Source organism: Schistocerca cancellata, chromosome 9, assembly GCF_023864275.1.
Source record: "Schistocerca cancellata isolate TAMUIC-IGC-003103 chromosome 9, iqSchCanc2.1, whole genome shotgun sequence".
In the NCBI taxonomy this organism is placed as follows: domain Eukaryota; kingdom Metazoa; phylum Arthropoda; class Insecta; order Orthoptera; family Acrididae; genus Schistocerca; species Schistocerca cancellata.
The window spans coordinates 333,769,570-333,792,731 of NC_064634.1; the positions used below are offsets into that span (position 1 = coordinate 333,769,570).

At 43.2% G+C, this 23,162-nt stretch overlaps 1 protein-coding gene across 2 annotated transcripts in view; it reads left to right on the top strand.

Annotated features, from left to right (window-relative positions):
• Positions 1 to 13,217: 13,217 nt before the first annotated feature.
• Positions 13,218 to 23,162, top strand: part of LOC126100272 (glucose dehydrogenase [FAD, quinone]) — a 502,785-nt gene continuing 492,840 nt past the window's right edge. Inside the window, exon 1 of one of the 2 annotated variants that reach the window (XM_049910866.1) lies at positions 13,218 to 13,271. The gene's annotated coding sequence lies outside the window, so the exon portion shown is untranslated. The remainder of the gene's footprint in view (positions 13,272 to 23,162) is intronic. The other variant, XM_049910867.1, reaches the window with a different exon arrangement.

The window sequence follows — 23,162 nt, forward strand, 5'->3', positions numbered from 1 at the left end:
GGCACCTGTGCTACACAATCTATGCACGTCTGCATGCTTGCATTCAACGCTCTGGCGCTTACATCGGTTATTAACGTACCAGACTATACCAGCATTTCAAATTTGCAATGGCTTATCTCTCTCTTACAGTAACTCGTGTTATTACCATGTTAATCACTTACAGATGTTAGCTAGACAACTGTATTCCAGAAATTTGATTACTTCGGTATTGCAAATTTTTCCGTCATTGTATTAATACTGATGTAGTGTAAGTAACAACGTTTTTACAGAACTTATAATAGTTTCCAGAATGAGATTTTCACTCTACAGCGGAGTGTGCTCTGATATGAAACTTCCTGGCAGATTAAAACTGTGTGCCCGATCGAGACTCGAACTCGGGACCTTTGCCTTTCGGGGGCAAGTGCTCTACCAACTGAGCTACCGAAGCACGACTCACGCCCGGTACTCACAGCTTTACTTCTGCCAGTACCTCGTCTCCTACCTTCCAAACTTTACAGAAGCTCTCCTGCGAACCTTGCAGAACTAGCACTCCTGAAAGAAAGGATATTGCAGAGACTTGGCTTAGCCACAGCCTGGGGGATGTTTCCAGAATGAGATTTTCACTCTGCAGCGGAGTGTGCGCTGATATGAAACTTCCTGGCAGATTAGAACTGTGCGCCCGACCGAGACTCGAACTCGGGACCTTTGCCTTTCGCGGGCAAGTTCGAGTTTGGAAGGTAGGAGACGAGGTACTGGCAGAAGTAAAGCTGTGAGTACCCGGCCGGAGTCGTGCTTCCGTAGCTCAGTTGGTAGAGCACTTGCCCGCGAAAGGCAAAGGTCCCGAGTCTCGGTCGGGCACACAGTTTTAATCTGCCAGGAAGTTTCATATCAGCGCACACTCCGCTGCAGAGTGAAAATCTCATTCTGGAAACATCCCCCAGGCTGTGGCTAAGCCATGTCTCCGCAATATCCTTTCTTTCAGGAGTGCTAGTTCTGCAAGGTTCGCAGGAGAGCGTCTGTAAAGTTTGGAAGGCAGGAGACGAGGTACTGGCAGAAGTAAAGCTGTGAGTACCGGGCGTGAGTCGCGCTTCGGTAGCTCAGTTGGTAGAGCACTTGCCCGCGAAAGGCAAAGGTCCCGAGTTCGAGTCTCGGTCGGGCACACAGTTTTTATTCTGCCAGGAAGTTTCTTATAATAGTTGTTAAATAATACGATTTAAAATAAAACACCGTTCGATTCTTACGTTACTTTATTATTCGGTCATTTCGGAGTATAGCACTTCTTTTGATAGTTCGCACCAAGTTATATACCCTGAGATAGGAGGCAGTGTTAGTTTACAAGCGCGGTCGACTGTCCAGACGACACAGCGGCATCTAAACTAATACCAGGTTTGGCATAAGACAACTTGTGGTTTTCATTACTCGAGAAGTAATTCATATACACTCCTGGAAATGGAAAAAAGAACACATTGACACCGGTGTGTCAGACCCACCATACTTGCTCCGGACACTGCGAGAGGGCTGTACAAGCAATGATCACACGCACGGCACAGCGGACACACCAGGAACCGCGGTGTTGGCCGTCGAATGGCGCTAGCTGCGCAGCATTTGTGCACCGCCGCCGCCAGTGTCAGCCAGTTTGCCGTGGCATACGGAGCTCCATCGCAGTCTTTAACACTGGTAGCATGCCGCGACAGCGTGGACGTGAACCGTATGTGCAGTTGACGGACTTTGAGCGAGGGCGTATAGTGGGCATGCGGGAGGCCGGGTGGACGTACCGCCGAATTGCTCAACATGTGGGGCGTGAGGTCTCCACAGTTCATCGATGTTGTCGCCAGTGGTCGGTGGAAGGTGCACGTGCCCGTCGACCTGGGACCGGACCGCAGCGACGCACGGATGCACGCCAAGACCGTAGGATCCTACGCAGTGCCGTAGGGGACCGCACCGCCACTTCCCAGCAAATTAGGGACACTGTTGCTCCTGGGGTATCGGCGAGGACCATTCGCATCCGTCTCCATGAAGCTGGGCTACGGTCCCGCACACCGTTAGGCCGTCTTCCGCTCACGCCCCAACATCGTGCAGCCCGCCTCCAGTGGTGTCGCGACAGGCGTGAATGGAGGGACGAATGGAGACGTGTCGTCTTCAGCGATGAGAGTCGCTTCTGCCTTGGTGCCAATGATGGTCGTATGCGTGTTTGGCGCCGTGCAGGTGAGCGCCTCAATCAGGACTGCATACGACCGAGGCACACAGGGCCAACACCCGGCATCATGGTGTGGGGAGCGATCTCCTACACTGGCCGTACACCACTGGTGATCGTCGAGGGGACACTGAATAGTGCACGGTACATCCAAACCGTCATCGAACCCATCGTTCTACCATTCCTAGACCGGCAAGGGAACTTGCTGTTCCAACAGGACAATGCACGTCCGCATGTATCCCGTGCCACCCAATGTGCTCTAGAAGGTGTAAGTCAACTACCCTGGCCAGCAAGATCTCCGGATCTGTCCCCCATTGAGCATGTTTGGGACTGGATGAAGCGTCGTCTCACACGGTCTGCACGTCCAGCACGAACGCTGGTCCAACTGAGGCGCCAAGTGGAAATGGCATGGCAAGCCGTTCCACAGGACTACATCCAGCATCTCTACGATCGTCTCCATGGGAGAATAGCAGCCTGCATTGCTGCGAAAGGTGGATATACACTGTACTAGTGCCGACATTGTGCATGCTCTGTTGCCTGTGTCTATGTGCCTGTGGTTCTGTCAGTGTGATCATGTGATGTATCTGACCCCAGGAATGTGTCAATAAAGTTTTCCCTTCCTGGGACAATGAATTCACGGTGTTCTTATTTCAATTTCCAGGAGTGTAGGCAAATTTCTGCCATGATCAACGCTGTGTGTTCAATGCTGCGACAGATGTCGACAGACGATTCAAAACCGAGGATCATATAGACTCTATACCTCAAAGGCCGAACCAAAGAAGTTGGATGTATGTGACAAGACGGATCTAATGCTAAACATAAAGAAAGATCCTACACTCTGTGCACCGAAGGTGTGAGGTTCCAAATGAGACTGGAAAGAAAGTACATCCTGAAACGATTCGCAGAACATTCAAAGATTGTGGCTACAATGGGAGAGTGGCAAGAAAGAAACCGTGTGTGATTGAACAAATCGAAAGAAGAGATTGGAGTTTGTTAAAGAGTTTATTACGAGGGAAGAAACATGATGGAACGACGTCAGGTTTACCGAAGAAAGTAAATTTAACGTTTTTGGATTAGGTGGGGGAAGGATCGAGTAGCGGAAGAAGAATGACGAATTGAAAGTGACAAATGTTAGGCTAACTGTAAAGCTAGGAGGTGGCAGCGTTCTTGTCTGTCCACATTTGGACTGGGCGAATTGGTGTTCATCGACAGTATTATGGACGAATATGTCTTTGTGAACACAATATAAAACAATTTACGAAAAAGTGCTGGAAAAAGGGGTATATCGAACACTTTCAAGTTGTATCAGGTAAATGATGCGAAACCTAACGCTCGCATGGTGCTGAAATATTTCTTGTACAGTTCGCCGAAAGACTTGAAATCACTGTGTGCATCAACAGACCTGAATCCTACTGAGAATGTGTTGGAAGAACAAGGGCTAGGTATTAGAAAAAACCCCAATAGCTTCCACATAAACTTTAAAGTGTCGGTAAAGAGAAGAATGGGACAGTCTATGAACAGATTTCCTGAAAAAGTTCATTAGCTGCATATTGCAGCGTTTGAAAGACGTAATACAACAGAATGGTACCCGACGAGATATTTAATCATACATTTTTCACATAAATTTGTATTAAATAATTAGTTCTGAAAATTGTCCGAATATAAAAGTAGTTTGAAAATAGGATCGCGTTTTATTACATCGGTTTATTAAAGAAACTCTGTCAGTTATTTTAATAAAGTTTATGCTGTTATTTACAAGACATGAAACTTGATCATGTTTTTTATTTGTTTTGTTAAGAAAAATATTATGATGCTACCAAGTAACAAATCTCATAACATCCGAAACTTAACATCACTCACTGTAAACTGAAAATATTTATACTTTAAAAATTTTGAATAAAGACCAGAGTATGCAAATAAAATGGTCTGGCAATATTTAAAATTCTTAAAATTGACACCTGATTTAATCATGAGTTGTACAAAATCAAAACTCTTCAAAAAGAATATAGTCATTGCTGTAAAATAATATTAACAGCTTAACAGTAGGCTTGTGACGTTACGTGACATCCAGCATATTACTAAACCCACATCGTACAGACCCATGCGTCTGCAGCGATAATTAGGGAAGGAAGGAAGTTGAAGCACTGGCCTGTTTAATGCACATTGGGTGTTAGTAAAACTCTAGATGCCACAGAATGTTGCCATAAGTGTCCTATTGCGCTGTTAATATTATTTAACGGCTTTGACTATGTCCCTTTTGAAGACTTTCGATTTTTCGCAACTCATGATTAATCAGGTTCCGGTTTTGAGAATTTTAAATTTTAAATGTTTTCGCTACATGTTACCTGCGTTTTCAGGTACGATTTAAAAATTTGAGTTCTAAATGTTTTCAATCTATCTCATCTACAGCAAAAGTCATATATTACTGTTTAGTTTTAATTCATTTTTTAATTGAAGGTGATTATGACAAGTGATCGAAACAAGTAATGTAATATACTGTTTGCATCTGTGACTGTTATAGTAACTATTTTTATAGTAAATCCATTTGAATCAGCTTTCTGTGGCCAAAATTTACTCTTCGTCTACTACTATTGGCCCCATACTGCCATCATCAACTGGAAAATTCCTTGTTGTCTTCTCTTAGTCAGGTTGTGTCATTAATTTCTGTTTTCTCAAATCGATTTAGTACCACCTCTTTAGTTATTCTGTCAACTGAGGTTATTTGCAGCATTCTTCTGTAGCATTATGTTTCGAAAGCTGCTATCCTCTTGTCTGAAATGTTTACCGTCCACATTTCATTTCCATACCAAGCTACACCCATACAAATAATCTCATACAAGAAACCTAAAACTTAAAATTTCTCAGCATTAAGTAATTACCCTGTATTCTATTACATTTATTTTGTCGATGTTCATGTAATAACCTTTCCATGACACCATCCATTCTGTTCAAGTGATCATCAAAATCCTTTGCTGCCTCACATATAATTGCGTCATTGACATATTTCAAAATATTTATTTTTTTCTCTCAGCATTTAAATTCCCTTTCTAAATATCTTCTTGGTTTCGTCCACTGCTTGCTTAACGTAAGGACTGAGTAGCATCGAGGAGAGGCTACAACCATGTCTGTCTTCTCAAATACTGCTCCTGTTTCAAGTCCTTCTTCGACTCTTGAAACTGCTGCCTGGTTTCAGTACAAGTCGTAGGTAACCTTTGGGTATCTGTATTTTATCCCTGATAACTTCCCCGTAGTCCAGTCAACATTGTTAATAGGAGTCTCTAAATCTTCAAATGCTATAAACGTAGAACTCCTCTTCGACAGTCCTCCCCAGTGAATCTTTAACCTTTTTCACATTCTGAAGGGAAAGCGTCATTTGAACATACGTTTCCTCGAGGTCATCCGCGATACACCTAATGGCAGCTACCAGGAAAGGGAATGGTGCGGGTGAAAGTAAATTAAAAGATCGTTACTGGTCCGTCTCGGTAGCTCTGGGGTCAGCGTGGCAGATTGCCACATGAAGGGGCCTGAGTTCGATTCAAGGAAGGGTCGAAGATTTTCCTCCGCTTGGGGAGCTGCGCTGTTGCGCAGTCCTTACCTTCGTATTGTCTTAAATGAGAAGGAAATCGTTTTTAATACAGTGTCGTATTGTCTTTCTGTTATTGAGATGGGCGAATGGTCACGAATCGGAAGCCAGTAAACTCAAAATAAAACCGATTCTTATTTAGCTACATTGTCAGTTTCACTTTACAGGTCTTTTCCAACAAATAGCTGCAAAGTGCAATGCAGTTATCGTCTCATATTGACTCATGTTATGTTAATTACTGGAACTGATGCCAACGTCCTTCTGCAACGCATACGTACAAATGTGAGAGAACCCTTAGCAATTAGAACCCGGGGAACCAATTCGCCTTTCGGAATTACCCACGCTGGCTAATATTACCTGCATGTCTAAGTTTATGAGTCTCCTGAAATTAAACTACCCTCATGTGTCGAAATAATTCTGAATCTACCCGACACTGTGTTGCAACGGGGTAGTATTTTTCCTCCTGTCTACCATTCTTCGAGTCTGTAGCTCCATTACAGGCGGCACTGGGAAAACATCCACATTCAGATGCTTTGAAACGTTGTTTCGTTGGGGTGTTCTTAGTTTTAAAAAACAGTCTTATGTATTCTTGCACAGGAGTACTCACACTGCCTTTTCAGTGACTGTACACTGACGCCTTACCGACACACTAAATATGAGTAAATATTCGTCGCATCACCCCACACTACATTAGCAAATTGCTCCAGCCGTCCTAAATCGCATAAGCTAAAATTATAAGATAGTCTGTGCGACCGGTATAGTTAAGCACAACACTTAGTCCCCAGCCACGAGAGATATCACGCTAAGATTCTGTCAGTCACATGAATGGTATAGCCACCCTTTGCAGCGTGGACTGCTGCGAGGTGTTGAGGATGAGACAGTGAGATACCGACAGCCACGCTGACTCCAATGCCAAGGCCTGCGGCACTAGGTTTCTCTGCTGAGGATCCATGACGCGAATAGGTTCTCGACTGGGATTAAATGCGGGATGTTTGGTAGCCAGGGGAGTAGCGCAAACTGGTAGTCTTCGAACTATTCACGTAGACTGCGACCTGTGTGACACGTTGCATTGTCCAGTTGACATACTCCCCAAGTGTAGATGCATACTTATGAGGATTAATTGTGTCTCCCAGAATGAAGAGATCACCAACGGAATGCCAAGAAAACATTCCCCAGATCATAACGCTCCATCCCTCATAAACCCTCTGACAGGCACTTAAATGTAATTTGCAGAGTATCCGTGTAGATGTAGGTGCTTTCAGACGTTTCATGCCGTACACAGCAACGGCCATCTGTCGGATGAGCATCAAACGTGATTTATCAAATGGCTCTGAGCACTATGGGACTTAACTTTTGAGGTCATCAGTCCCGTAGAACTTAGAACTACTTAAACCTAACTAACCTAAGGACATCATACACGTCCATGCCCGAGGCAAGATTCGAACCTGCGACCGTAGCGGTCGCGCGGTTCCAGACTGTAGCGCCTAGAATCGCTCGGCCACTCCGGCCGGCCCCGTGATTTATCGAAAAGGTCACTTGTCACTCAGTGGAGGTCCAGCTGCCCTCGCTGTTGAGCTCCCGTAAGATCCAAACACACACACACACACACACACACACACACACACACACACACACACACTCTACTTGCCCCAAACCAACCAGTGTCCAGCTGCGGTAGACGAGTGCAAATTCCAGCCTTCGTCGCTGACGAACAGCAGTCACCCTCTGTGTATGAACTAGGAATCTGCTGTGGAGGTCTATATGCAGCAAAGTTCTCTGAACGGCCGTTGAGGAGACACTGTTGGTAGCCCATTGGTTCATCTGGGCGGTTAGTTGCACAACAGTTGCACGCCTGTTCGCCCGTAAACACCTCTGCAACCGTCTTTCACCACTTCATTTATGCCTGATTGTGCAGAATAGCTGTTTAGGAGCCGGTTTTGAATGGTGCCATTTTGCCATACTTTAACCATGATGTCACGCGAAGAATTTACAAACAACCGTTTCTGAAATGTTTCCAACCTTGACCGAAAAGCGAATGATCAGGCTCTTTCGGATGTCAAATAAATCGCATTGTTTCCGGATTACGATAGAGACTGCACATTTCCCGCGCCGCCCTGACTCGCTTTATATTCCCTCCACCGCTAGTGTTGCCGTCTGTGAGTAGTTACTGCATGTTGACTTCGAACATACGTGATGGTCACATTAACGTGACTGGACCGTGTACGTTGTAGCGCCGCCTGTAACTCTTTTAGCAGCCTCAGTACGCCGAGGCAAAGAGTACAAAAACGTCTTCATTTATGTCATAGCCTGTTGACGTCACTCATTAATGATGAGGTCTCGCAAAGAAACCAGATTTCGAAGAAGTTCTATTCTACGCTTCACCCGATGCTCATAATACACTCATGAGCCAAAATTGTTGCCCATCGCGAGACAACGGAAGCTGGCGGTACTAGCTGGATCCGTGACGCGCCCAGAAAAGTGTAAACGGAGCAGAAACGAACGGGAAACCTTTATAATGGAGATACGGACCGAAGATGATGGAATTCATTGGCTTAAGCGACTTCGACAAAAGGCAGATAGCTTAAGTCCGGAGCATGGGAGCGAGCATCTTTGGAACGACGAAGTTGGTAGGCTCTTAACGTGCTACTGTCGTTAGCGTCTGTGGAACGTAAAGGACAATGAAGTATGTTGTTACACGTCCATGACTAATGACAGAACGTGGAGTTAATAAGACCCCCCCCCCCTCCCACACAGCTCGTACTAAACCACCAGAAATGTCTCAGTGTAGCCAGTGAGTCCGTAAATGGTGGTACAAGGGGTGTAGAGTATAACCGGACAATCTTTCCCACCCGAGTTTTGCAATAATAAAGCCAGTCCATCCTTGAGCTGACTTAATGAGTTGCGCCGTACGAATTCTTCCTATCTGTTATGTGGAGATACTCTCGTAGATGCAGATCCGTAGCAGCACCCCACATTCTGAAAGTGCAATACTACTGTCTATATTTTACATAATGAAGCAGCAGCAGAAGCAAGTTTTTTTTCAAATAATTTATTTAAGTAACACCGTAAAATTAATTTGTACACATGGATTGTGAGCTAACTATTAATGGTAAAAGAGCATGGTCTACCACATGACTAGACCGAAAGGCATCCTATCGACGACTGCCGACCATGGCCTACAGTTTGTAACTTGAGCTTACAATCGGATCGTATAAAACCTTTGGTTATCCCCAGGTTATTCATTTATTTAGTACTTATGATCTGTAGACTCCGCTAATGTCTGGGTGGCAAAAGTCAGTTTTTGTTAGCAGATATTTATGAATAACAATTACTTGATTCGAGCCAGAATAAATGTACTTTCCCTACATATGTATTTGCTGACGTCACGAGGGATTTCTGCATCGTCAACTCATCCCACTGGCTCTGTCAGCGCCAGATTGCCAACCGCTTTTGCTAGCCAGCGTGGGAAATACCACTCGCTCTTTACTCCATAAGTACTTCAGCGCTGAGATATTCACTTCACGTATGTGACATAGCAAAACTGGATATAAAGTAAAATGCGCTCTTTCCTGTAAACAAAGGGTACATTACAAGTTCAGAAGCTTGCCCACTCTGTGAAGTAGGATAGGCAGGTATATATGACAGATCTGATGATATGGTACAGTATTGGTGGAGACACAAGTGTCTAGGAGCACACCGTTCAGCTCTTATTCCGCAGCAGCCATCCCACATGTAGCTGCTGGTAAGCATTTCGGGATGTGAGGTCGTGGTCCAAGAAACTCTTCTGTTCCTGACGTTTCGTCCAGGGCTGAGCAGGACATCTTCAGAGGCGCTCCTCCGCTGAGTCTTCCCGACTAACTGGTCGGACGTCCGAGAGCGACATATATACTGTAGGAAAGGGGGCGTGGTCGAAGTAACACGTGATGTGCAGAGATAATTCTTGTCAAAACTTAACTATCGATTGTCGTCTTGTCAAAGATAAAATTGTCGAATGATTCTGCAGAGCTACTGCCCATATGTCGCTGAGTTTCATTGCCTCCACTTTTCTGTTAAAGTTACCCTTATGCTTATAAATTTAAACGGCTTCTCTACATAGTCGTGGATAATGTAGCAGCTACAAGCAATACGGTGATGTCTTATACTGTTGCTAACAAATCGAAGAGAGTGTTAGCTCAAGACGAGATTTCCGTCCTTGCAAAAGGAGGAAACTACACTGTATCACCTAACAGAGGACCAGTTGAAGACATTATTGCGAATATAGAAGCAGTTATACGAAATCTCCCCAAGGAAACTACAAATGCATTTCGAATTGAAACCACCAGGGTCTTATGTCACAGTAAACCTTTCGAAAGTAATTTAACAAAAGGCGAGAGGAAGGCTCTCAGAGATTTAAATCCAGATAAAAAGATAATGGTTCTTCCTGCTGATAAAGCGAATGATACTGTTGCTATGAATATAGAGGATTATTGAAGCAAAATTTTGAACCTTTTAACCTCAGGACAGTACAAAAAACTTACGAAGGGCCATACAGCCAGCGTACTGTGGAAAACGAATAGTCTCATTAAGTTATTTACATCTATTCAAAAAGAAGTTAAAAGAGCTTTGTTGAAGAGTGAAGCTATGTGTCCTAGACTCTATGGTGTACCCAAAATTCATAAAATAGATTTTCCTTTGAGACCCATAGTTAGTGCCATCAATTCTCCCACGTACAAAACAGTGAGATATCTAGCAACTCGTTTACAACCATATACTGGGAAAACTGACTCATACATAAAAGACTCGAATCATTTTATTGAGAAACTTGAAGGACTAGTTCTGGCACCTGAAAATATTCTTATGAGTTTTGACATAGTATTCACTGTGATTCCAGTCAACGAAGTTACATTTTCATAACGGATATTGTTCCAGGATATTTGACTGGCCTTTTTAGACATTGCCTTACATCGAGTCAGTTCCAGTGGGATGATGAATTTTATGAGCAACTTGACGGTGTAACAGTAGTTAACCCATTAGGTCCTGCAATTGTTACTTTCTATATGGAGAAATTTGAACAATCGGCTCAGAAAAAGCAAATAACAAACCATCTCGCTGGTATTGGTTTGTGGATGAGACATTTGTGGTTTGGCCCCATGGTAGAAGCGCTTTGGACGAATTCTTTGATCATCTAAATAAAATTATTGAATAAATCCAGATCACCATGGAAATGGAAAATGATAATAGAATATCTTTCTTGGATGATTTATTCATCGTTTTGATTTGCAGCTATCTGTGATGGCCGTGTTTGCAGTTGAAATTGTTGGGTGTGAGGGGCGCCAGTTATGCAAAACGCCGTTTTTTCCCAGTACCCAAACATGTTTCGGCACTACTATGCCATCGTCAGTGGATTTTTGTTTTTATTTATTCTGTAATATGAACATTTTTGTTAAATGATAATAAAATTATGTGCATCTTTAGTTCAAACAATAGATCGTTTCTTTTTGTAAATACCTTTACATTTGGTGTGCATGCATTTTCTGGATCACTTGTGTGTTAATTACTACAGGTAGCTTGTCATCTGCAACGAAACGATGCTGATGAGAAAGTTTTTTTGCTGGTAGTTAACCTATCTTCTAGAATGTAATTTTGTTGGTCGCGATGTTTTCGCGCCTATATTCGTTTTTACTTACATTTCCGTGTGGCAAGCACTTCCATTATCCACATAATGCTGAGGTGTTGTGATGCACACGTAACTGTAACAATCATTTTCCACAAATAACGTAGTAAAACACTTTTCACTTCGATGGGATTCATGTCGGGTGATCTGGGTGGCCAAATAATTCGCTCTAACTGTCGAGTATGTTTTTCAAACCAGTCGCGAACAACTGTGACCTGGTGACGTGGCGTGCTGTCAAGCATGAAAATTTCATCCTTGTTTGGGAACATGAAGTCCATGAATTCCTGCAAAGGGCTCCAAGTAGCCGAAAACAACCATTTCTAGGTAATTCTTGCTGCAATAATTTATCAACAGCCTATATATTGTAGAAATTTATTTTATAAACTTCTTATGTGCTGCCAATTTCGGCATTACATTGATACCATCTTCACGTCCCACACGTCATAGTCGTAAAATCGCTATACACGCAAGGAGCCATATAACTAGAAGCGTGAATGAAATCGCTATGCAACAGCTCTGTGTGGCCTGGCCACCAAGAAGTTCATAAAATAAATTTATACAATACATACGGCGGTTGGTAAATTATTGCATCAAGAAATACATGCCAGCCGTTGTCCCATAGTCTATAATGGATCAACAAAGATTTCTAGGTAATGTAGATGTAATCACAGCGCACACCATTATGTAGCCACCACCAACTTACACATTGCCTTCCTGGGGTCAGAGCCACACTCGTGCCCTATCGTGAGCTCTTATCACCTGAAAACGCGATTCATCTGACCAGGCCACGGTTTTCCAGTCGTCTAGGGTCCAACCGATATCGTCACAGTCCCAGGATACACGGTGCAAGCGATGTGTCGCTGTTAGCAAAGGCACGTGCAGCGTCGTTTGCTGCATTAACGCCGAATTTCCCCGCACAATCCTAAAGAATACGTTCGTCTTACGTCCCACATTAAGTTCTGCGGTTATTTCATGCAGTGTTGCTTGTCTGTTAGCACACGCAACTCTACGCCGGTACTGTCGGTCGTTAAGTGGAGGCGTGTGGAGAGGTAATATCTCTTAACACTGTAGATCTCGGAGTACAGAGCGGAAACAGAATGTACTGTACGTCTAGCTCCAGCTACCATTCCGCGTTCAAAGTCTGTTAATTCCCATCGTGCGGTCATAACCAACATCGAGAACATTTTAAAATACCTCATTTAAGTAAAAATGACAGCTCCGCCAATGCACTGCCCTTTTATTTCTTGTGTACGCGGTACTACCACCATATGTATACGTGCGTATCGCTCTTCCTCGACCTTTGTCGCCTCATGGTACCTTCCTTAAAACAGTGTCCTTTTCAGTCATTTAATCTCGGGAGATCTTCACTGACTCGTCAATTGAACACGCTGGCGTCCTCATGAAAATGATAAATTTAGCACTCTAATTTCTCAAATCATTATACAGAGTCTAAAATTACTTGTTTATGTCTCTATCTCAAATGAATGGATGTATCCAGTACTTCTTTTTCTGCATTCTCTCTTTAATTCGATCTCGCACACAAAGCTTCTCGGCTGAAGGCATTCCTTTGCCGTCTCTGCAGACCTGAACGGTAGCAGTAGCGTCCTAGTGTGATAAGGCCACAGAGTGGCAACACTACGGGCTGTGGCGGAGAGGTCCTGTCGGTGGCTGTGTCTGCAGCGGAAGGCGGCAGCACGCCGAGAGCAAGGTTGCGCGCGTGCCGCGTCAGGTGGGGGCTGCCAAGGGAGGAGAAGGGGGGCGGCACCTGGAGCTGGAGCTGGAATGAGCGTCTGGTCGGCAGTGTGTCCGCGGACCGCATCCAGCGCGCACCACGCAGAGCAGACGCCGCCGCCGCTGCACGGGTGAGTCACAGGCGTCAGCCGGCCGCGAGGCCACGTGTGTGTACGGAAGGCTCTGCAGCCGACACTTTAACCGCGAATTCTTCTCGAGTTTGCTGCTGATTGAGATGTTGATTTTACAATACTTTTTAGCGAAGCGACGTGCTCGACCAACGACTTGATCTGGCACAGCATATTTCTGATAGTACGACAAGTTAGTACTACCAGGGTGTCTAATATACGCCAACGTTTCGTTCTCTATACCTCGCGGCGTGTACACTCTGCATCTACATGGATACTCTGCAAATCACATTTAAGTGCCTGGCAGAGGGTTCATCGAACCACCTTCACAATTCTCTGTTATTCCAATCTCGTGTAGCGCGCAGAAATAATGAACACCTATATCTTTCAGAACGAGCTCTGATTTCCCTTATTTTATCGTGGTGATCGTTCCTCCCTATGTAGTGTCAACAAAATATTTTCGCATTCGGAGGAGAAAGTTGGTGATTGGAATTTCGTGAGAAGATTCCGTCGCAACGAAAAACGTCTTTCTTTTAACGATTTCCAGCCCAAATCTTGTATCATTTCTGTGACACTCTCTCCCATATTTCGCGATAATACAAAACTTGCTGCCTTTATTTGAACTTTTTCGATATACTCCGTCAGTCCTATGTGGTAAGGATCCCACACCGCGCAGCAGTATTCTAAAAGAGGACGGACAAGCGTAGTGTAGGCAGTCTCCTTAGTAGATCTGTTACATTTTCTAAGTGTCCTGCCAATAAAAGGCAGTCTTTGGTTAGCCTTCCCCACAACATTTTCTATGTGTTCCTTCCAATTTAATTTGTTCGTAATTGTAATACCTAGGTATTTACTTGAATTTACGGCTTTCAGATTAGACCGAAGTTTAATGAGTTCCTTTTAGCACTCATGTGGATGACCTCACACTTTTCGTTATTCATGGTCAACTGCTACTTTTCGCACCATTCAGATATTTTTTCTAAATCGTTATGCTGTTTGTTTTGATCTTCTGATGACTTTATTAGTAAGTAAACGACAGTGTCATCTGCAAACAACCGAAGACGGCTGCAGATTGTCTCCCAAATCGTTTGTATAGATCAGGAACAGCAAAGGGCCTATAATACTTACCTTGGGGAACTCCAGAAATCACTTGTGCTTTACTCGATAACTTTCCGTCAGTTACTACGAACTGTGACCTGTCTGACAGGAAATCACAAATCCAGTCACATAGCTGAGACGATATTCCATAACCACGCAATTTCAATACGAGCCGCTTGTGTGGTACAGTGTCAAAAGCCTTCCGGAAATCCAGAAATACGGAATCGATCTGAAATCCCTTGTCAGTAGCACTCATTACTTCATGTGAATAAAGAGCTAGTTGTGTTTCACAGGAACGGTGTTTTCTAAACCCATGTTGACTGTGTGTCAATAGACAGTTTGGTTCAAATGGTTCAAATGGCTCTGAGCACTATGGGACTTAATATCTGTGGTCATCAGTCCCCTAGAACTTAGAACTACTTAAACGTAACTAACCTAAGGACATCACACACATCCATGCACGAGGCAGGATTCGAACCTGCGACCGTAGAGGTCGCGCGGTTCCGGACTGAGCGCCTTAACCGCGAGACCACCGCGGCCGGCAATAGACAGTTTTCTTCGAGTTAATTCATAATGTTCGAACACAATATATGTTCTAAAATCCTGTTACATATCGACGTTAATGATATGGGCCTGTAATTTAGTGGATTACTCCTACTACCTTTCTTGAATATTGGTGTGACTTGTGCAACTTTCCAGTCTTTGGGTACGGATCTTTCTGTACAGTGTTTAAGAAAAGCGAAAACGTGTCCTGCCAGGCTCATTACTAGAGTAATGTAGTTCATAATAACCATTTCGGCGTGTGTAACATTTCCAAGTGTTAGCACAATATGAAGTGCGTCGATAGATATTCTTAACCGTTAGAACATCGTGTTCGAGTCTCCAGCGACATTTGCACCTGTACAGACGGGTCATACGTCTACCCGCCTACTGATAAGCGTGTAACTCACAAGAAACTGACACGACGATTCGTTCAAATGGCTCTGAGCACTACGGGACTTAACGTCTATGGTCATCAGTGCCCTAGAACTTAGAACTACTTAAACCTAACTAACCTAAGGACAGCACACAACACCCAGCCATCACGAGGCAGAGAAAAATCCCTGACCCCGCCGGGAATCGAACCCGGGAACCCGGGCGTGGGAAGCGAGAACGCTACCGCACGACCACGAGATGCGGGCACGACGATTCGTTGTTGAAGGTCATGAGTGATCCAGAAAAACGTTTTTAACCAAGGGGATCCTCCACGCAAGGAATTTGGTGTATTGTATCTCCATGAACGCTATGCGTTTTGAGATTAATTTGAGGACATCAAAATTAAACAAGAGGCACATGCAAATAGCTGACGTAAAATATTTGAAAAATAGAAGTGCGTTTTAGAAATAATGCCATGATTTTCTGTAGGTACGTATCAATACTCACTTTACGTTGGTTTGGGGTATAGCTAATGCCTTACCTATAACGAATTAATAAGATCAGGTGCAGGTGCCGAGGAAAACTCGGTTTTAACTTTCACTGAATTGTTGCGGTCTATAAGTTTAATCCTTGATCTGAATTCAGTCCAATAAGCCATCCGGCAGCAAATAATTGAGAACATTAATCGCAGAAATATAAGTCTATCTAACGTTCAATTTAATAGCGAATCTACATAAGTAAATCATTTTAATGTTGCAGTTAATACACTTGATGCACAAATCTTCCCAGTGGTGACAGCTACAAACGCTTCCAATATTCCTCGAGCCGATTCATAAATAAGTTATTCTGACCAGAGATTTATCTGTCATTAATTTATCCTGGTGGGCTGTTAGTGGTTCTGGAACTTGGACCTTTATGGGTATTTGAAAGCGTATAACTACTCACAAGAAAAATAATTTATACTTATTTTATAGTTTGACAAATATACTAGTTAGAATAAAAAGATGTCATATATCTTTTTTTATCTTTTATTTGTGAACATGGTGTCCGGGTTCTTTCCTGTTTTCTCACGTTTATTGTGTTCCTAGTATCAATGAAGAGGAAGTACAATTAACTTTTAAAGCTAGACAGTGTTGCCCGCATCTGTGACAACGGAAAAATTGCCTTCAAGTATGTCATACACAAGTCCATAAATCATGTGTTTTTCTGATACTTATATAACCGACAGCAAACGTTTTTTACACTTTATTTATATAAGTTAGTAAATAATCATAAACTGCATTTCAGTTTTTGTTAACGTAGGTGTCGGGACGCCAAAAGATTATCTACACATGCCGGATTTACTTGCACATTAAGATAGGAATTCCTATGTGTAACCAATTCCAGAAAGGTGTATTCGCTACAGTAGCTTATGATAAAAGTCTTAATTCTCAGATACATGCCAACGAAACGTAACAACAAGTCCTCATTCGGTTGTAGTGTACAAGCTGAATAAGGTCGGGCACATTCCACAAAATCGTTGTGGAGTTCCGTAGGAATATTGGTTCAAATGGTTCAAATGGCTCTGAGTACTATGGGACTTAACTGTTGTGGTCATCAGTCCTCTAGAACTTAGAACTACTTAAACCTAACTAACCTAAGGACATCACACATATCCATGCCCGAGGCAGGATTCGAACCTGCGACCGTAGCGGTCGCGCGGTTCCTGACTGTAGCGCCTAGAACCGCTCGGCCACCCCGGCCAGCCGTAGGAATATTGTTTCATTTCTCATTCGGCTCCATTAGCAGGTTCCAGTTTGTCCGTCCATCCTCTGCAGATTACGTTTGAGTAGGACAACTTCTTCATGACCAAAGAGATTAATCGCCTTTGAAATGATCATCGTCTTGGAAGGTACTGTGCTGTTTGTGGTTCATGAAAATTGACTCAGGGACCATTCTACTCAGTTAGCGTTGTATACATAAAATCATTTCTCTGAACATTTCAGTGCTCAGGATGTCAGAGCGGGCAGTTTGAGAAATCGGCCCATTGTAGTTCGACTTCGCTGGGTAAAATACGAGAACATTCAGTTGTGTTCATACTTGTTTACGACGCCCACCCGTTCAATGACTCAACACCCACCACAAACATCACGTTCAGGAACATTTTAGGATGGTAAAGCCATGACCTATGACCCACTCACTCAAGATACCCTGAAGATCGGAGATCATGTTTTATTCTTTTTCAGTAACGATGTTTTGTCTAGTTTTGGTGCCACAGTTTCTTGAGTCAATCCCTTAATCTCAAAGTCCCTCTCTGATGTGTTTGATCCAGTCTCTGACTTCTTCTATAGTTTCCTCTAGTGCCATGGAATGCATTTTCTCATGTCTTAACCCATGTCCTATAAACCTGTCACTCTTCTGGTTAGCACATTCCTTTCCTTTCCGTTTCTGATGAAAATCTCATTTGTCATCTTTCCGACCAGTTTTCAGCACAACATGTCAAACGTTCTGTTCCTCTCTCTCCGGTGTTTTCAGAATCCATGACTCACTTCCATACAACAGTGAGCTCGGGACGCTTATTTTCTTCTTTCTTTGGTTTACTCTATATTCCTATTCTGTGGTTAGTAGGTCATTCCACTCAACACGTCCTGTAATTCTTTCTCAGTTTCATGGAGGATAGGAAGCAAACCAGTGAAAGCCGGCGCTACGGTGGTTTTGAGCTAATGGAACATCTGGTTGACCGTCTGCAACCCTCGCGAAATTGACGGCGAAAAAGTAAATGACCGAAGCAGTAGCAGGTTGGGAAACGTTTTGCGCAGATACGGTGCTCCTCTTCGTTTTCACCAGCTGTGCTATATACGAATCGTGTGTGTCCTCAGTGCACCTTCATAGGACCTACGTAACGAACATACAAATTTATTTATTCTGTAGGTTTTTGCAACAGTGACATCAAACTTTTTGTAACATTTGTAGCTGTTTAATCAGTGGTGGCACTGTACTCAGCTTAAGTTGACCACTGGCGCCTCTACAACCATAATAGATCTGACATCTAGCTGTCCTAATAATTATAGGATTATACTGAGGACACAGTGAAATGTAGCATATGATCTGAAATTTCTATGCGAGAGGTGTTTCACATTCTACATCTAGCTAATGAAGGTAGTAAACTTTCTGAATAAGTCCGCGAGCTATATCAATTTTATATCAATAACTAGCTGAGAAACCTGGCGTTACCCGAGTACTTATTCAAATCTTCTATCAATCCATCTCCTCCTCTCTCATCTCTCTGTCCATCTCCACCTTCCGCTCTCTCTGTCCTTCCCGACCATCCTTCTCTCTGCTCACCTCCTCCAGCTCCCTCCCCCCCCCCAACTCACTGTCCATCTCCTCCTACCCCTCTCTCTGTTCTTCTCCTTCATCCCCATCTCTCTGTCCATCTCCTCTTCCCAGATTAATGTTCGTTTCCTCCCCTTTCCTTTCTGTGTCCTTCTCTGCCCTCTCTATGTCTATCCTCTCCAATTCCTCCTCACCTCTTCATCCCCACCTCTCGTATTCGTCTGCTTGCCTCTTCCTCCCCCTGTCTCTTTCCATCCTCTTTCTGCTGTCTATTTTCTCCTTTCCCCTCTCTCTGTCCATTTCCGCCTCCCCATTTCTGCCCATCTCGTCCTGTCTTTGCTTTTCTGCTCATCGTTGTCTCCTCTTTTTCTTCACCACGTTATCACACTCACCGCAGAAGGAGGCTGGTGGCTCTTACCCTTACAGTATTTCTTTCTGAACTCTGCCTAATATGTGACCAAATTTGATTGAGATCGTTCCACGGGTTCAGGTTAAGGTTTTTACCCGTGGCGTTACTCACGTACGCACATGTCAGATATATTTCACACATATTTAACTTATTTCACGCGTATTTGTACGTACATTTCACCTGTTAGTCTTTTGAATTACGCCCTGCATTTGCATTTTCGGGCAGCGTAACCTTCTGATGTCGTATGTCCTGAACTATGTATTGTACAACTGTGCAATGTTATACCTGTGTATATGCAGTGGTAAATGTGGCTTTTTTTTTTTTTTTTGAGTCTTTAGTCTCCTGAATGGTTTGACGCAGAGCGTCACAAATTTCTCTCCTGTGCCAAACTCTTCATCTCATAGTAGCACTCACAACCTACATTCCCAAATTAATTGCTGGATGTATTCCAATCTCTGTCTTCCTCTACAGTTTTTACCCTCCACAGTTCCCCCTAGTACCAACGAAGTTATTTTGTGATGTCTTAACAGATGTTCTACCATTTAGTTCCTTCTTCTTATCACTGTTACCCATATTTTTCTCTCATCACCAATTCTCTGGAGAACCTACTCATTCCTAACCTTAAAAGTCCATTTAATTTTTAGCATACTTCTGTAGAACACATCTCAATTGCTTCGATTCTCATATGTTCTGGCTTTCCCACAGTTCATGTTTTACTATCGTACAATATTGTGCTTCAAACGTACATTATCAGAAATTTCTTCTTCAAATTGAGGCCTATGTATGGTACTAACAAACTTCTCTTGGCCAGAAATGCCTTCTTATCTTATGCTAATCTGCTTTTTATGTCCTCCCTGCTCCGTCCGTCATGGTTTATTTTGCTGCCTAGGTAGCAGAATTGCTTAACATCACCTACTTCGAAACCATCAACCCTGATGTTAAGTTTCTCGCTGTTATCATTTCTGTTACTTCTCATTACCTTCTTCTTTCTTCGATTTGCTTTTAGTGCATGTTCTGCACTCAGGTTGTTCATTCCATTCAACATGTTCTGTAATATTATTCGCTTACACTGAAGATAGTAATGTCATCAGCGAATGGTATCATTGATATTCTTTCACCTAGAATTTTAATTCCACTCCTAAAACTTTCTTTTTTATATCTGTCATTGCTTTTTCGACGTATAGATTGAACTGCAGGGGCGAAAGACCACATCCCTGTCTTACATCGCTTTTAATCCGAGCACTTCGTACATGGTTTTCCAGTCTTACTGCTTCCTGTTGGTTCTTGTACATATTATATAATACCCGTCTTTCCCCAAAGCGTACCTATTTTTCTCGGAATTTCCATTACACCATTTGACATTGTCGAACGTTTTTTCCAGACGCTATAAACGTGTCTTGATTTTTCATTAATCTTGCTTCCATTATAAACTGCAACGTTAGAAGGGCCTCTACGCTGCCTTTCTCCTCCCTAAAGCCAAAGTGATTCATTTAACACATTCTGAATTTTCTTGCCCATTATCCTGTATATTATTCTTGTCAGTATCTTGGATGCATGAGCTGTTAAGCTGATTTTGCGACGATTCTCGCTCTTGTCAACTCTTGTGATCTTCGGAATTGTGGGAATGATGTTTCTCCGAAAGTCAGATGGTATATCGCCAGATTTATATATTCCACACACCAATGTGAATAGTCGTTTTGTTGCCATTTTCTCAACCTATTTTAGAACTTCTAATGGAAACTTATCTATCTTACTATCTTATCCAATCTTAAGTTTTACAAAGCTCTTCTAGCTTGTGATTCTAATACTGGATCCTCCATCTCTTCTATATCGAGTCCTGCTTCTTCTTCTCTCACATTATCAGACAAGTCTTCGCTCTCAAACAGGCCTTCATTGTACTCTTTCCTCCTATCACCTCCCTCGTCTGCATTTAACGGTCGAATTCCCATTGCTTTTAATTTCATCGAAGGCTGTTTTGATTTTTCTGTATGCTGAGTTAGTCCTTCCAACAATCATTTCTTTTTCTATTACCTTCACATGTCTCACGCAGCCATATCGCCTTAGCTTCCCTGCACTTCCTATTTATTTCATTCCTAAGTGACTTGTGTTTTTTCTATTCCTGAATTTCTCTGAACAGTTTTGTACTACCTTCGTTCATCGATCAATTGAACTTTTTCTTCTGTTATCCACGATTTCTTCGCGGTACCCTAATTTGTACCTATGTTTTCCTTTCTAACTTCTGTGATTTCCTTTTTTAGGGGTATCCATTCCTCTTCAACTGTACTGCCTACTGAGCTATTCATTATCGCAGTACATATAGTCTCAGAAAACTTCGTTCCTTACTACTTCCGCATCTCACTTCTTCGCGAAATCATTCTTCCTGACTAGTTTCTCGAATTTCAGCCTACTCATCATCACTACTAAATTGTGATCTGTGTCCATATGTGCTCCAGGGTACGTCTTAGAATCTAGTAATTGATTTTTGGATCTCTTTCTGATCTTGGTGTAATGTAAGTGAAATCTTCCCGTATCTCCCGCCTTTTTCCAACATACCTCCTCCTCTTGTAATTCTTGAAGAGAGTATTCGCTATTACTAACTGAAATTTATTGCAGAACTCAATTATGCTTTCACCTCTCTAATTCCTAGTACCACAACCATTTTCTCCCGTAGGTGTTGGCGTCTCCGAAATGTAAATATTCATAGTAAAGAAATTAGTTCGGTTCAGGTCGGGCCAGTCCTTTTAAGGAATGTCGGCAAACCATTACCTCAAGATGATGCCTTATGAAAGGCTGTTGTCTCATGTTGATACTACATACCATCGTTCCTGAACTGTTCTTGAACTGTACGCGGAACACTTTACAGTAAAATGTGGTCATAGCCTTTCGCATTTAGCGTTTTTTTAAGCACAATAAAGGGACGAACTCGAGAAACACCCCACACCATAACATCACATACTCTGTACTTCAGGTATTACACATGACGGCAGGTAACGTTCTACAGGCATTTTGCCAAACCCTTCTGTCGGATTGCCACTGGGTGTAGCGTGAATCATCACACCAAATAAATCGTTTCGAGTCATCCATTGTCCAGTGGCTCCGCTCTTCACATCGCCTCAACCATCACTTTGCACTGTCTACAGAAATGTATGGATTATGAGGAGCCACTTGACCATCCCATTCTTTTCAACTCCATATGCACAGTTACTGTGCTAGCTTTAATTACGATACCACTATGAAACCCTCAAGAGATTCTTTCAGCTTATATCATGCTCTGTGGTCCCTGTCCATCTGTACTTGAGGTCTTACTGATCTTGATTTAGGTGTGATTGTTCGCAATTACATTACCAGCAGCCGGATTGGATTAAAATATCCCTGACGAAATTGTTACTCATGTGACGTCCAATGGCTAGCCCACTTTCTAAGCCCGTGAGCTCTCCTTATCGACACAATCCGCTACTCTACTGATAACACAATACACCCCGCCTCAGTTTATCACTCTCGTGATATCTAGAGGTTCATTCCGCATTATGTAAGGGTGTCCAGATACTTTTTATCAGATAATGTAAAATAAGGTAGGTAAGAAACCAGAAAAGTAGTTACTTGTTACAAGAGGGAGCCCCAAATACAAAAATTATAGCGAAAACAAAGACCATTTAGAACAAACGAGCCGGAATCTGGATTGCGCAAACCGGTGACATGAGGGTATTATCGTGGCGTGTGTAACGAGGTGTGGTTCCGACCAGAGCGTGGAAGTTCACAACCCATCGGTAGAGGGCACGCGTGCACGTCACGTGACTATACAGAGATAGCAGCAACATGCATCAATCGCCCAACGCTGCCAGTCCCATTGCTAACAGTGACGTGGAGGTGTCGAAAGAACAACAAAGAGGTGTTGTTCGTTTTCTAACAGTGGAAGGAGTAGGAGAAATGGACGTTCATCGACGAATGTCACAAGTGTATGGCTAACACTGCATGTCTCGAGCAAGGGTCAAGGCTTAGCACAAGCGCTACAGGTGGGGACACGTGTCGTTAGCCGATGATGCACAGTCTGGAGCACCACACTGCATTACCGATGACATCGTCCAGCTGGTGGTTGCACTCATTACCCAGCACCGCCGAGTGAAAGTGAAAGCCATAGCCGCCGTGGTCGGATTGAGTGT